Below are 16,431 nucleotides of genomic sequence, written 5' to 3'. Positions count from 1 at the left end.
TCTAGAAGGAAAAACAGATGAGGGAGAGAAGCAGGTCCAGCTTTCACCTCCTTCCCCACTGTCGGAAGGAAGGCAACCACCTTGTCTCATACCAGGCTGGAGGCAGGAACTGCCAGGAGGGGCTGGGAAGAGAACAAAATTCTCATTCCTTTGCCCCAGGAAGTATCAATGATCACTACATTTCCCGTTCCACTTCCTGAGCAAGCCCAAGTTCTGCTCTGTAGACAGACCCTTCCCCAGATCCAAACTCCAACCACGTGCAGTGCCAATCACCACAGACTCCCACCATGTTCTCCTACAGCCCCTCCCCAGGACTGAGCCCCTTTGCCAGCAGCAGTTGCTTCTCCTTCATTCCAGAGGAAATGAAACACTACCTTCATTCTCAGGCCTGTTCTGTGTTCAACTACCATCTGAGTCCTCAGACTTTTCCCCACTACCCAGGGCGCATGGTCCCACAGCTGCAGTACAAAATGCATCCTGAGGAGTCTTCCCAGTTCTCTATCAAACTGCATCCCCCACCAGCTGGACGGAAGAACCCAGAGAGGGTAGAAAACAGTGAGGAATCCACACGTGGCTCTGCACCAATCAGTGCACCTGCTCCCTCTCAAATTAAGGTAGAGCCCACCTCTGAGAAGTATTCCGAGAGCCTCAGGCAATCGACCCACGAAAAAGAGGAACACTCCCAAGAAGTGGGCACTGTGCGGACCAGGACCGTAGAAGAGGGGAAAGGCACCATGTTTGACCACCCCTCACCCACCTCTTTATCCATCAGCACCCCCAGTGATGAACCCCTAAAGGGGACTGAAGACAGTGAGGACAGGTCTGGCAAGGAGTCCAGTGTACCTGAGAAGAAAGAAGATACCCTGATGCCCCCCAAGCTTCGATTGAAGAGGCGGTGGAACGACGGCCCTGAAGCCCGGGAGCTAAGACCGGCAAGTTCCTCTGGAATGGGGCAAGACCCCAGGGCCTGGCTACAGCAGCCACTGCTGCTGCTGCTGCTTAAAACCACAGCGGAAGGGAAGCTGTTCATACTACAGTCAGATACACGTATTTATGTAGCAAGATTCTGGGGTGGGAGGCGGGGTTAAGCTGGTTTGATAATTCTGAGGTATGGACTTGAACGTTTTTGTCGGATGGGATGAGTATCTTGTGTCATTACTATCTTTGAAAGCAGATTCCAGAAAGAGAATCTTTTTCTATAAGTCTTCATTGCTATCTTTGAAAGCAGATTCCAGAAAGAGATTCTTTTTCTGTAAGTCTTCATTGCTATCTCTTAAAGCAGATTCCAGAAAGAGATTCTTTTTCTGTAAGCCTTCATTGCTATCTTTGAAGGCAGATTCCAGAAAGAGATTCTTTTTTCTGTAAGCCTTTATTGCTATCTTTTAAAGCAGATTCCAGAAAGAGAATCTTTTTTTGTAAACCTTCATTGCTATCTTTGAAAGCAGATTCCAGAAAGAGATTCTTTTTCTGTAAGCCTTCATTGCTATCTTTTAAAGCCTGTATCAGTCCCAATAATGACTCATCTTTGTTCTTATTATTAAACCAGTGTTTGAACACTGTGTGAATTATTACGATGAATGCCAAAATGGTACAGGCCAAATATGCCTGAGGAAGGTCATATATTTCCAGGAGAATGTCATTCATCATACAGGTAAAAAGGTTTTTAAATTCTTGTGAGGTAATGTTGTTGGCCATATTACAAGAATTACTCAAAATTTGTTAGTCAATTTTAAGATTAAAATTATCAAGTACTTTTACTTGAAATAAAACACTGGTTTGCCTATCTTACCTTTCTGTGGTGTGCGTGTGTGGGGTGTAGTAGTGCTTTTTAGCCAGCAGGCGGCGCTGGTACAGCTCCAAAGCAGGGCCTTGGCTTGTGGCAACTGGAGGCAGATGGTAGGATGGCTGGTGCCTGGAGCCTGAGGAGCTGGAGTGGCAGGAGCAGGGAGGAGGGGTATGCCTCACTTGCAGCGGTTTTTCACTGGTCTCGGGACTAAGCTAGGGAGCTGAGACTGGACTAGCTGCTTCTTTTTTCGGGAATGGAACCGTGTAGGCGTTCCCTGGTTATATGGAACTTTGCAGGTGGGTTTAGGTACCCATCAGCCGGGGAGGAGGCTGAGGGCAGGAGCCACCCAGGCCTTTGGAATTTGACCCATGTGGGCGCCAGATATTGGTGAAATTATTAAGGCCACTCCACACACTTAAAAGGAAGATTTATTTAGTGGGTGACTTACAAATGAAGGGATAGGTAGATCACTTGGGTCTGGGGAAGGTGTATCGAATTCCAGTGGTGTTCTCTGGAGCTCTGCTCAGTCAACCTCCACCATCTAGGGTCCAGGAACAGAGAGAGCACTCACCCATCCAGGTCTCGGGTCTCCAGACGCCTCCCCTGGCACCGCCTCGTAGGCGTTACTGTTGCCAGAGTCTCAATGGGGGTTGGAACTTCCAGATCCAAGCTGGAATGGCTACCCACTACAAAAACAACTTAACATTTCCTTATCTTTCTGTTACAGTGACCATTATTAACAATGTTTTGTGGTTAGGTTGCTCAGTTGGGTTGCTTGGCAACTCGACAGTCCCCTGATCTTTTCCCATAGAAAGTTTCCTGGTCTGCTTTTATAAAACCCACCTGAGAAAAATAAAATTTTGCAGCTTGATCAGAATACTGTCTTTCTGTCAATTCTTTGTGTCTCTTGTCCCTTTCATTCGCCATTTCCCCTTCTAGGGTCTCTGCTGAAGAACCTGCTGGCCCGGATAACTGGAGCCCAACGGGGGGCTCTGGGACGTGGAGGAGGGGTGAACGTTGTCACAAACCAAGGCAGGCCTGCCTAGGAGTTGGACCACCATGGAAGACGGCACCATGAGTGAAGGTCCAGTCGGTGATCGCCACGGAATCGCCACGGAAACCCCCAGCCCAGCTGTGAGATAGATCCGGAGGAATTTTAATGTGACGAAGCAAGTTAAGTTCACCATGGGACAAGCATTTAATAAACAGGATTTGTTTATTTTGGATCTGAAACAGTCTCTCAAGACACGAGGAACTACGCTTAAAAAGAAAGACTTAAAAAATTTCTTAACTATATTGGAGATGTCTGTCCTTGATTTCCCTAAGAAGGAACCAGAGATGAAAAATGCTGGAGACAGGTTGGTGACTGTTTAAATCATTTTTACCAGACCTTTTGTCCTGAAAAGGTCCCCATTCAAACCTTTTCCTACTGGAGTTTAATTAATGATGTCTTAAAAACTTATAATCATTCCCCTGATGTTCAAAAATTAATTAAGGAGGGAGAAAAAGCCCTGGAAGAGTACTCTCATCCATCTTCTGTCTGTCATTCTGTCAGTATTAATATTCCTGAACCCCCCACATCTAGTCTTCTGGCAACAAATAACTATCAGAGAAGAAGAAAAAAGAGGGAATCCCCTAGTCTGGGTCAACCTACCCACCTCTCCCTCAAAGGTGCTGGCCACTTATCCATCTTTAATGGCCAAGCTAATTATTAAGGGCAGAGAAACAAGTTGCCAATACTTTGGAACAGATCCTGATTTCATAGTCGTCCCCTATACGCCAGAACAATTAGATTGGCTGCTTCAAACAAATGATGAATGGCCCATTGCCTGCTCCTCCTTCCTTGGTACTATCGATAACCGTTATCCTAGTGATCTCTTGTTACAGTTTGCCAGAATTCATCCCTTTGTTTTCCCCAAATTAACTGCCTCACAACCTATAAGGGAGGCTCCCCTGATATTTACAGATGGTTCAGCCAGTGGGATTGCTGCCTATGTTTTGGATGGAAAGGCTACCTCCTGCCTCTCCCCACATTCCTCAACACAGCTTGTTGAACTTTATGCAAGTCATTCAAGTTTTTCAATTATTTCATTCTCAGCCCTTCAATTTGTATACTGATAGTGTTTATGTTGCTCATTCTGTTCCCTTATTGGAAACTGTTCCCTTTATTAAACCCTCTACCAATGCAGCTCCACTTTTTCTTCAGCTGTGCTCCTTGATTAGGGCTAGACAGTGCCCCCTTTTTTATCGGCCATCTTTGGGCCCATTTAAAATTGCCTGGTCCTCTATCTGAAGGAAATGCATTGGCTGATGCCGCCACACAATTAGTTTTTCCTGTTCTTGCAGGATCCCTTTCTCAGGCTGCCCAAGCACACTCTCTTGCCCACTTAAATGCTCATTCCCTTCGTTTGTTGTTTAAGTTTACTTAGAACAGGCCGGAGTAATTGTTAAAAAATTACTGACTGTACTATCTCCCTCCCTGTTCAACATCTGCGTGTTAACCCTCGGGGCTTGGTTCCCAATGAAATTTGGCAAATGGATGTTACTTATTTAATTGAATTTGGCAAACTTAAATACATACATGTTACAGTTGATACCTTTAGTGGTTTTATATTTGCCTCTCTCCAGGCCAGAGAGGCCTCCAAAAATGTAATTTCCCATATTTTACAATGCTTTTCTGTCCTAGGAAAGCCTAAATTTATAAAAACTGATAATGGCCCAGGATATACTGGAAAAAACTTTCAATCTTTTTGCCAACAACTTCAGATTAAGCATGTCACTGGCATTCCTTACAACCCCCAGATCCAGGGCATCATTGATCGTGTTCATCAGACTTTAAAATCCATGCTTCATAAATTAAAGAAGGGAAGCCTGTATGATACACGAGGCAACCCCCTAAATCTTTTACATCATGCCCTTTTTGTCCTTAATTTCCTCACCTTGGACAAGAATGCAAGCAAGATCTGCAGTGGATCGCGTTTGGCATCTACAAACTCAAAGCCACCAAGCATTGGTCATGTGGCGAGAACCCTTAACTGCCCAGTGGAAAGGGCCCGACTGAGTCCTGATTTGGGGTCGAGGGTCAGCATGCATCTATGACCAAACAGAGGGAGGCCCTCATTGGCTCCCTGAGAGATTAGTTAAACAAGCCAACTCTAACCAATCACCCAGAGAAAAGGATAGTCCCTGATGTTGTTTCCCTTTCCTTCTCCTTCTTTACAGATGCTGAAGAAGAAAAAAACTGGGGCAATTTCCCTGGATATTCTGGATTTTGTTGCTGCCTGTACCTTCTCATCAGGACCAGAGACCAGTCGACACATCACCCTTTGCATGGCGCTTCGATTTGACTGAAACTTATTTGAAAGAGAAAAGCGTAGGATGCCCCTATTCTTACTGCAAAATTCCTGATGCCATTTCTCCTGCTAAGGGACAGGTAATTGGGAGAGAATGGAATGGCCCTAAATTTTATAAGACATCTACAGGATATTCCCTAGTGGTTTGGGACCCGTGGGACTAACGATGGACTAGTCCACTAGTACATGGCCCGAACAGCCACATGGCCTAGCTCCAGTCTTCACATGTGGCACTTTTATGTACAAGTACAATCTACAGTCCATCATAATATCTTTATACAAGACAAAAATTTAATGACACAACTATCATCCCCCTCCTCTCCATTTTCTTGGCTTTCTCTCCTCTGAGAAGGCCTTATGTTTGCCAATGTTACTGGCATTGGGAATCTCTGACCATGCTTCCTAGGTGCAGCCTTGGGACATCCTCCTCTGATAGCAGTACCCCTGCCTCAGTTCCTTAATTGCACCACCACTGATAATTCCCATGGCTTCCACCCCATTCCTGAAGTACCCTTGTTTCTTGACCTAGGCTGATCCAAGTTTGATTTTTGCTTTTCTAGTGTTTCCCTTCCCTTTTGCAACCAGACTGTATTACCCAATCATCCTTTTGCCCCCCCCCTTGGATTTTTCTTTTGGTGTATTGGCACTCTATCAAAAAATTTGACCATCCCTATCCCAGAGGACATGATCTGCCTACCTGTCACTCTGGTCCCACAACTTATGGTCAGGACCCCTGTGGAGTTCTTGGGATGGGACTTCCCCCAGCCCAAGCAAAAAAGAGCTGTCTTCTTGCACCTTGTGGCTGGAATTTCCCTTGCCACCTCAATGGTCTCTGCAGGCTTGGTAGGAGGAGTTCTGGGTCATTCCCTCATAACAACAGCTCACCTATCCAAGCAACTTCAAGTAGCAATTGAGGCTTCTGCAGCATCCTTATCTTCACTCCAGAGGCACTCTCTTGCACAGGTTGCCCTACAAAACTGACGGGCCTTGGATCTGCTGACAGCAGAAAAGGGTGGGACATGCCTTTTTTTGAGGGAAGAATGTTGTTATTATATTAATAAGTCTGGAATGGTAGAAACCCAGATAAATAAGCTACATAAACTTAGCCTAGAGCTGCATAAGAAGCAATTCTCTGCCACAGCAGATGATGGGTGGAAATCATCCATGTTCTCCATTTTAATGCCTCTTGCAGGACCATTAGTCAGCCTTTTGTTATTTGTAACTTTGGGTCCCTTTTTAATTGGCAGGCTAACCCGATTCATCAAAAAACAAATAGAGTCTCTGGCATCAAAACCTATACAGGTTCATTGCCATCAGCTCGAAATGCTGGATCAAGGATGTGATACCTATAATATTTCTCAGTCCTCTTCTTCTTTAGGAGCAGCATAAAGTCCAAACCTTTGCTTATTGGCATCAGCCGGTTTGGACACCGCTGGGTGCAAGGTCAAGCACTGCAGAGGAAGGCTGATTGAAAAGCCCTTGGTTTGGATTCCCTGAGAGACCAACCTGACATGCATAGAGGTTGGTATCTAGAGGCACCAAAATACCTAAGCCCCTTCCTCCCCAAAAGGCACCCTTTTTCTCAAGCCCGCAGCGGCTCTAGGAGGAGTCAGGTCAATGTCTCCTCCAGCCGGTTAAGGTCCACCACCGTTCAGGTGGGCACACTCCCTCATAAAATAAAATAAAGGGAGGAGATGCCGAGGACAATTTCAAGAGCCATGCCATATAGCCTGCCTGAGTTAAGTTTCTGTTGTCCAGTATTGAGCCATTAACCAGAAACTTTTGACATGCCTGGACAAGTCCTGAGTTATTAGAAAATAACTTAACATTTCCTTATCTTTCTTCTACACTGACCATGAGTAACAATGTTTTGTGGTTGGGTTGCTTGGTTGGGTTGCTTGGCAACTGGACAGTCCCCTGATCTTTTCCCAAAGAAAGTTTCCTGGTTTGCTTACTATAAAATCCACCTGAGAAAAATAAAATTTTGCAGCTTGGTCAGAATACTGTCTTGCCGTCAATTCTTTGTGTCTCTTGTCCCTTTCAGAGACCCTTCTAGGGTCTCTGCTGAAGATCCCGCTGGCTGGGACAGTCCTCCAACTCAACATTCTAGCCAAGACTTACCTCAACTTCCCAAGTGTTAGAATTACATACAGAACTATAAAGAGAGAAGTCACTTGAGCCTCCACACACTCAGGATGAAATTCCTTCTGCTTGTTGCTCTGCTCACAGGTAGGACCCTTGTCCCTCCAGGTGCCCCTCATCTCTCTTGTCTTCATTGACAGTTTCCCAATGGTCACACCTGAAGTTCTGTTTTGGGGATGTCATTATTATTATTTTTTTGTTGCTGTTCTCATTTTACATGAGAGGGTTTGTCTGAGTAGTGATGGCTGTCACTCACTCTATGGACCAGGCTGGCTTTCAACTCAGATAATCACCTGCTGGTGAGAGTCAAGGAAGAAGCTTGCAGGCAGGCATCAGTCCTTGGTAAAGTCAAGTGGGATTCATGGAGTTGCTGTGCATTCTTGCAGCAGGCGCTACTGCACACAGCATCAGCCCTCGGTCTTTGTGGCAATTCAACAATGTGATCAAGTGCACCATCCCTGCGAGTCATCCCTTGTTGGAAATACAGCAACTATGGCTGCTACTGTGGCTTCGGGGGCTCAGACACTCCGGTGGATGAGTTAGACAGGTGAGTGATCCATCTGGTGGGAGACTGGAGGGTCTGGGTTGGTGGGGACAGCACACAAGCAGAGCATCTCGTGAGGCACAAATAGGAGACCTGCAGATTGACCAAGCATCATATATTTTGTTTGCTTTCTGTATTATTTTTGTTTGTTAGTTTCCAGACAGGGGTTCTCTTGTAGTCCTAGGTTTCCTGGAATTCCTTCTGGAGAGCATGCTGGACTTGAACTCAGTATTCATCTGCCTCTGCCCCCAAGTACTGGGATTAATGGTAGACACCACCACACTCCACAGAAGTTGCTTTCAATAAATATATGCTTAATAGAAATCACAGATTTTCAAGCCTCAGGACAATTTCTTCTGGAACATCATGTTTAAATCATCCTGACATGTTTGAGAAAGACTGCAGGTGAGAACTGACCTCCTGTGGGTTCATAGTCCTCCTTCAGTTGTTCCTTCCTCTCTCCAGGTGCTGCAGGACTCATGACAATTGCTACGATCAGGCCATGAAGATGGAAAGCTGCACATCCCTCATAGACAATCCCTACACCACCTCCTACTCATACTCGTGCTCTGGGAATGAGGTCATCTGCAGTGGTAGGTTTACCCTCTGGGACCCCTGGTTTGTAAGTGGCACAGAAGTAACAAGGACAGTCACCATCTACTGGTCATTTCCTTGGTCTCATGTGACCTCACAACAATCTTATCAGGCAGATACTAAAATATAGATGAGGTCACTGATGAGGAATATGAGGAAGGCAGGGTCACTTGCAAGGTCACCCAGCTTAGAAGTGATGGCATTTGGTTCTGGAACACAGATCTAGATCATTCCAAATCTTCTTTTTAAAAACATTTCAAAATTTAATTTATTTCTGAGGAAGGCATTTCTGTGCCACAACACAGGTGTGCAGATCTCAGGACAACTTGCAGAAGTCAATTCTCTCTTTCAACCATGTGAGTCCTGGGGATGGAACTTGGGTTCTGATTGGCAGCAAGTGCCTTTATTCCCTGAGCCATCTTGCCTGCCCAAAGCCTCTTCTATTATCCGCTGTGTTATACTGATTACATATTGACTAAACAATTGAGAGCTGCATTATTGGTTATAAGTCAGATACTGAACTAAACACCTATGCAGGGCAAGATTAGTCATTCCCATTTTACAGGTGAGTGCTGTGGGATGTTCTGTATGTTAAATGTGTTTCTCTGATTGGTTAATAATTGAAACACTGATTGGTCAGTAGCCAGGCAGGAAGTATAGATGGGACAAGGAGAGAGGAGAACTCTGAAAAGTGGAAGGCTGAGGCAGAGAGACACTGCCAGCCACTGCCATGAAAAGTGAGATGTAAGGTACTGGTAAGCCATGAGCACGAGGCGACTTATAGACTAATATAAATGGGTTAATTTAAGATAAAAGAACTAGATAACAAGAAGCCTGCTGCAGCCATACAGTTCGTAACCAATATAAGTCTCTGCATGTTTACTTGGTTGGGTCTAAGTGGCTGTGGAACTGGCAGGTGAGAGAGATTTGTCTTGACTGTGGCCATGATTGTCAATTTTATAAGTGGTAATTATTACTTGTAGTTTTTTTGAAATTTAAACAAAATTCACATTTTATTTAGATTGAAATAAACTGTACAAAATTGATCTTATTCACCAAAAATAACAGTAAAATTTCCTGTATTATTTAGATAAACCACAAAACATTTATTTTTGTAAGTTTTGCTTATAAATCAAGATGAGGCAGTAGACAGACATACTCATGTAAAAAGACAGAAGGAAACAGACAAGTCAGGAGCTGCCTGTATGGATGGCCTTTGTCTCTGTCTTCACCGTGAAGCAGAAGTGAATTTACCTGTGAAAAAGCTTATGAAAGTGTGGGTCCAACAAAGGAATGTAAACAGCAACAACCAAATGGGGAGCAACAGGGCCTGGCTCTGCCATTCACTTGGTCCTTTGGGGTCCTTCCATCCTGACAGAACTCCACTGAAACCTGCTGGCTGAGCTCATAAACTTCTGTAATTCCTGTGACTGTTCATCACAGTGGACTTTGTTGCTTTTGCAGTGCTGAGGCATGAGCTTACACATGCTAGACAAGTGCTCCACTAAGCTATACCCAAGCCCTTGTTTTTTTTTGAGACAGAGTCTCACTATGTAGGCCAGGCTGGCCTAAAGCTTGTGCGTTTCATGCTTCTGCCTTTCAAGTGCTGCTACCACAAATTTTAAACACCCATAACTCCTACAAGTCAAAAGTCAATGATACACTTCATTGTAACACATTATAAAATGTATCTCTCATAAAATTCATTTTTCAAAGACCTGATAACTTAACAGCTGACAACTGGATCCACAATGATAAAGTTATATCTAAAATGACTTTAACTAAAGCAATTCCAGAGTGCCACTAGCAGGGAGGCATTCTGGCAATCCCAATGCCAACTTCTGCAAGAACAGATACTGAAAGCATGAGAGTTCAAACGGGGGCCATTCAACTATGTGGATTACCAACAGCTAATGATGCATTCAACTGGAGGTGTAGCCACAAGGTACACAGTGATTAATTGGCCTACTATACCTTACGGCTTTTCTTCTAAACAGCAAACATAAGACATTTTAAAAATCTTTTAGGTATTTTCAATGGTTTCTGAATTATTTGTAGGAAGCTCTGGTTTATTTGTATAGAGTTTGATGTATGTGTCCACCATTAAATCCAGATCATGTTTTATATCAAAATTTATGTTAAGCAAAGCCAAATTACTTGACCTCTGGTCTGTCAAAGTGTTCCTCAAATATGCCTTGAGTCGCTTTCGCCCATTTTCATAGCGCGCTTTCTCAACTTTCATCACAGGGAGAATACATAGGACCTTCAGCAAGGCATAGACATTGGGAAAGAACTTGACGTCAGGAAGATGGAGGGCTTCATAAATGGTGGATGGGAGGTCGATGTCTTTCCCTCTGTGTTTCCACTTGATTCTCCAACAGTGAAGCTCGACTGCAAGTGTGTCAGGGTTGGGTAGGTCGCTCCTGTACATTTCAGCATGGAGCTCTTCTGAGGTGTTGAATTTGAGCTGCCCCATCACTGAGGGTACCAGAGATAGGCATTTCAGAGCTTTGAGGTGCTGTTCAGAGAATATGTCTTTAAGTTCCTGAATAATGTGCTCCACTGTTGGAACACTGAGGGTGTCTTTATAGTAATTCTCCGAGGTTAGCTGAGGTTCCAAGTTACCTTGCTGGGACCTCCGGAATTTCCCTGGGAGTTTCATTTGAATGTCAAATTTGGTTGCTAAATTTGTGGCTTCCTCAAACCAAAACTCATGATAAACTTCAATATTTTCCATCACTTCATTAAGTGAATGCAGTACTGCAGTCAAGCTACTGGCTGCAAAGTAGACATCAGAAGTTTGTCCCTGGAGGTTCTTCCCAAAGGCCCTTGTAAAAGATAACACATTTTTAAGAACAACAATGGTAACAATGAAATCAAAATCTGTCACTGCACTACAGAGTACGAATGCTCGTCCGGCTATACAGTTATTCCACCTAATATTTGTGTCTCTATTTATACCATCTAAACATAAAACAAGTGCTTGTAGGAGATCCACTAAGATTTCAAAGGTGTCATGTCTGCCTGTCCACTGGGAATGGCAAATTTCCTTCAGCTCTTTACCCCGCTCTTCACTGTTCTGAAAAAGAACAGAAATTACATTGTCAAGTTCTAAAAGCAGCTGTGGTGATCGGTGGAAAAAAGAACAGACTTCCTCAATTGTTCCTAAAGCCACGGACACCCCTATCACAGGGACAGACTTCGCCAACCACGAATTTAAGGCACAGGAAGAGCAGAGTGTGTAGATAGCCTGGGGGTATTTTTCTAAAAGTCTCGAAGCGACAACTTTCATTTTGGAAGAAAATCCACTGGACACAATGTAAGCCTAACCACAACAATACTCCATATTCAATCCCCATTTCTCAGTTATTGTAGTGTGAAACTTCACAGCCAAAATTTCTGCATCAGCTTCATAGGGCAGGAAGCCCACAAACTCTTCTCTCAGGTTATGAGCTTCATCGACAAACCTCACCAGCACAGGCAAGTGCTCTTCTCCTGCTATGTCCACCACATCATCTGTGATGATGGAAAAGAAGTGCGAGTCTCTCACTTCCCTGAGTGTCTCCTCCCGAATGCAGCTCTCACAGATCTCCAGCATCTGTCTCTGCTGCACTTTGGAGCAGAATAATGTGTTCACCGCTGTGGTCTCAAAGCGCTTCCACAAGACTTCCTTTCCAGAGTTGATTTGGCACTCCAGGAGCGCCTGAAAGTTATCTGGAGCAAAGAGGCCTTTTGGGATCTCATCCGCCTCGTGCCCATCCAAGGGTATGTTCTGCTTTCCCATGAGAATCAGAATCTCAAATAATGACTTGAGGTACTCTTTGTTCTTCTTCTCTTCAAGGGTCAAAGGTAACACATTTCCATCCTGCTGGTTCACTGCTTCTGCACTGGGGTTCTGAGCATTGCTGTTAGTTTCCTGTTCTTGTTCAGAAGTTTCCTCAACAGGTCAAGGCCTTTTAAAAAGGCCTTCAGACGCTGAGTCATTAACACTATCACTTACTTTTTTTCTGTTTCGGTGACCTGATTTCATCTTCACTCAATTCTTTTATTCGTTTTCTGTGTCTGCTATGTGGATTGTTCAAATGACTGGTGAGGTCAAATATTGTTGGTATTGCATTATCTCGAAGAACTGTATGATAAGGACTGGTTCTACAGATCATAGAGGTCTCAAAGTGTTTGGCACATAGTCGATAATGTTTATTTAGTTGATCAGGTGTTTTATCTTCTAAGTCTGCTCTCCTACAATTCTCAACCCACTTTTGGCATCTCTTCCTCCTCTTCTACCGATCTGGATTATTCCAACAGTCTTTCACTGGTCTTCCTGCTTTTACTCTTGTTCCCTGGCCGGGTCCCGAGGGAACCTGAAGAAGGCCAGGTCCGACTGCGTGCTCTTCCGTGTGCAGTTGGGGGCTGCGCAGAAGTTCGGCATGGTCTCCCGGCCAGCGGCCGGTCCAGCCCTCCCCTCCCCGCCTCGTCAGGGCAGCACGGCCGCCCTGCAGGGCCGGGGAGGGGAGCTGGGCCGGCCGGCTCCGCAAGGCCGCGCGCAGAGCTACTTGTAGTTTTTTTGACATAGGGTTTCTCTGTGTAGCTTTGGAGCTTGTCCTGGAACTTGCTCTTTAGCCTAGGCTGACCTCAAACTCAGAGAGATCCACCTTCCTTTGCCTCCCAAGCACTGGGATTAAAGGCATATGCCACCACTGTCCAGATGACAATTTTAGGTTTATAGGTTTTAGGATTACATATATGTGTTTATTTTTATGTGTAGGAATGAGTTGGCATCCCGTGTCTTCTTCAGTCACTCTCTCCCATGTCTTTAGAGCCTGGGTCTCTCTCTCACTAAACAGGACACTCACCTTTACATAGCCTGACTAATCAACAAATCTTGGGGACCTGTGCTTCCCATTTCCCAATAGAGTTACAGATGCCCATACACACCTTGTTTTTCCATGGTCTCTGGGCATCCTAGGTCAGGCCCTCATGATTGTATGCCAACCACTTTGCCAACTGTACCATCTCCACAGCCCACAACAACTAATGATGTTATTATCAGTGTGTTCCAGCAATTTGGACACCCAATGGACTTCTGTGTGCTCTCTCAGCCCAAAGCTGCATCAACGGGTCCTTTGGGCCACTGGGTCCTTTGGCCATAGAAAATAGGAAGCAGGGTCATGGGCTCCACTCAGCTTCCTTTCTTGTTTCTCTGCAGACAAAAATGACCCCTGTGAGGCCTTCATCTGCAACTGTGACCTCGAGGCCGCCATCTGCTTCTCTCAAGCTCCATACAACAAGGAGAACAAAGGCATTAAGTGTTAGCCTTGTCACCTCAGTTACTGTCTACACCATCCCTGCCTGCCTGGTTGTCTTCATTATACACTGCCCCCTCTAATAAAGCACATATAGAAAGAACTGGCCGGGTGGTGGTGGCACACACCTTTAATCCCAGCACTCGGGAGGCAGAGCCAGGTGGACCTCTGTGAGTTCGAGGCCAGCCTGGGCTACCAAGTGAGTCCCAGGAAAGGTGCAAAGCTACACAGAGAAACCCTGTCTCGGAAAAAAAAAAAAAGAACTCAGCTTTGGTGATTGTATTCTCTGTCTACTGAACATAGCTAGATCCTCAGAGAACATCATCCTGTCTACTCCTGGAAACTGAAGTTTAATGGGAAAGACCTTTCTAGAAAGCAAGCACCTTGAAGAGTGGGTGATGATTCCAGGCATGTCTTTCATCCCAGCATTCTGGGATGCAGAAACAGAGGCAAAGGTAGGCAGGTTTCTTCAGCTCTTGTCAAACCTGGTCTAAAAGCAAGTATCAGGACATCCAGGACTGTAAAAGAGACCCTGTCTCAAAAAACTTAAAAAAAATCAATATCAAAATAAAGAAGAAGCCAGCCTGAGATGCATAGGTGGGTAGGCAGAACAGAAAGGGGAAGGAGAGTGGAGAGATGAAGAAGGAAAATGGAAAGGAAAGGAGGGAAGAGGAGGGATGGGGAGGGAAGGAAAGAAAGACAGAGTTAGGAGAGGAGAAAAGAGAGAAAGACTGAGTGTCACAAGGCACTAAAGGGAACATCTTGCTCTAAAAATTCTGGACTCGCTGGGTGGTGTCCATGCAGGCCTTTATTCCCTGACTGGAGATGCAGAGATAGGCAGATCTTTGCAAGCTGGAGGCCAGCCAGGTCTATAGAGCCAGTTCCAGGAGAGACTCCAGAGCTACAGAAAACCCTGTCTCAAAAAAGAGCCCCCCCGCCCAAGGAACTGGACTTAAACACTTGTGCTGTGCACTCATCATAAGAAATAGGATATAGGGGTCGGAAAGATGGCTAAGAGGTTAAGAGCACTAGCTGCTCTTCCAAAGGTCCTGAATTCAATTCCCTGCAACCAGATGGTCGCTCACAAATCATCTATAAGAGATATGGTGCCCTCTTCTGGCCTGCAGGCAGACATTCAGAACACATAATCAATCAATCAATCTTGGGGGAAAAAAAAGAAGTTGGATATAGGAAACCACACTGGACTGACTGTAAATGAACTGGAGGCAGAATTACATCCTGGTGACCTTCCAGTCTTCTTTTGCCTACACACACACCACAGGATAATGTCCTTCTAAAGCACACAGCAGCCGAACTTTTTGAACAAAGAAAACAGAACAATCCTCTTCTTTGCCTTTTTCTATCATGAGACTATGAAGGTAAAGCCAGGTTAATCACTGGTTCCCTGGTTAACCAAGTTTAGGAATAACATCTCTCATTGGTGGTTAAAGGCTACATGGTTGTCAGTCACTCTTCTCCTTTAGTGAACAGCAGCCCAGTCCTCCATCTTTCTCACCCAACCCCATCCCCACTGGAGTCCCAATGGTCAGGCCTTGAACCTCCCAAGGTCAGGCCTGGTGAGCAACAGGTGCAGCCTGAGCCGCCTGTGAAGGCACAGTGACGGGTAGTAGCTGGCAGTGGCTGTCCAGAGTCCTGCTGGAAGGGTAGGGGGTCTTGAGCAAGGAGACAAACTCAACTCACCCCCGACATGGTTTTTATCCAGGGACGAGGTGAAAAGTGGGGAAAAGAGAAGCTGGGGTGAAAAGTTAGAGGGAACATGAGAGATGGCCAAACCCGGAGGCAGAGGGCATTGGGCCAGCAGACATTGTTCCTCAGCCACCATGTGGTGGTTGTTGAGGATTGAACTCCCAGTCCTCAGCAAGAGCAGCAAGTGCTCTCATCTGCTGAACAGGAATATTACACAAAAAACTCTGTCTCAAAAACCAAACAAACAAAAAAATGAGAAGCCTGTTCAAGATAATCAGGGATTAGAGCAGACAGAAAAGGGGTGGAGAGCTGAGGCAGGGAGAGGTACAGAAAAGGAGGGGAGGGGTGTTGTGGAATATTATTTGAAGATGTGTTACATTTGTTTATGCTGTGCAACATTTGTGTTAGATGTAAAGACGTGTTGCATTCTTTTTTATGTTTTATTTATTTAAACATTTTTTGACATTTTTTATTCATTTTACATAACAAACACAGGTCTGCCTCTCATCTTTCCTCCCACTCTTTGTAACCCCACCTGCTCCACTGACTGAACCTCCTTCCCCTCCTCTAATAGGGTAAGGCCTCCTGGGGGAGTCAGCAAAACCTGATCCATTCAGTTCAGGAAGGGTCAAGCCACCTGCCCCTGTATCAAGGCTGTGCAAGTTGTCCCACCATAGATAATGGGCTATAAAGAGCCAGCTCATGCACCAGGGGTAGATCCTAATCCCACTGCCACTGGCCCCTCAAACAGACCAAGTTACACAATTATCTCCTGTATGCAGAGGCCTAGTCCAGTCCCATGCAGGTTCCACACCTGTCAGTCTAAAGTGTGTCAGTTCCTACCATCTTGGTTCAGGTGTCTCTGTAGATAATATCCCCATCATGATCTTGACCCCTCTTGTTCATAGAATCCCTCCTCCCTTTCTTTGACTGGACTCCTGGGGCTCAGCCTGGTGCTTGGCTGTCAATCTCTGCATCTGCTTCCAGCCTGTGATCCTACTG

The 16,431-nt window shown here is 45.2% G+C and overlaps 1 pseudogene; it reads left to right on the top strand.

Annotated features, from left to right (window-relative positions):
• The first annotated feature begins 7,125 nt into the window (after positions 1-7,125).
• LOC114687368 lies at positions 7,126-13,825 on the top strand (annotated as a pseudogene).
• The last annotated feature ends 2,606 nt before the right edge of the window (positions 13,826-16,431 follow it).

Source organism: Peromyscus leucopus, chromosome 23 (assembly GCF_004664715.2).
Source record: "Peromyscus leucopus breed LL Stock chromosome 23, UCI_PerLeu_2.1, whole genome shotgun sequence".
In the NCBI taxonomy this organism is placed as follows: domain Eukaryota; kingdom Metazoa; phylum Chordata; class Mammalia; order Rodentia; family Cricetidae; genus Peromyscus; species Peromyscus leucopus.
Note: the sequence above shows the minus strand (reverse complement) of the source record. Positions and strands in the feature narration are given on the sequence as shown.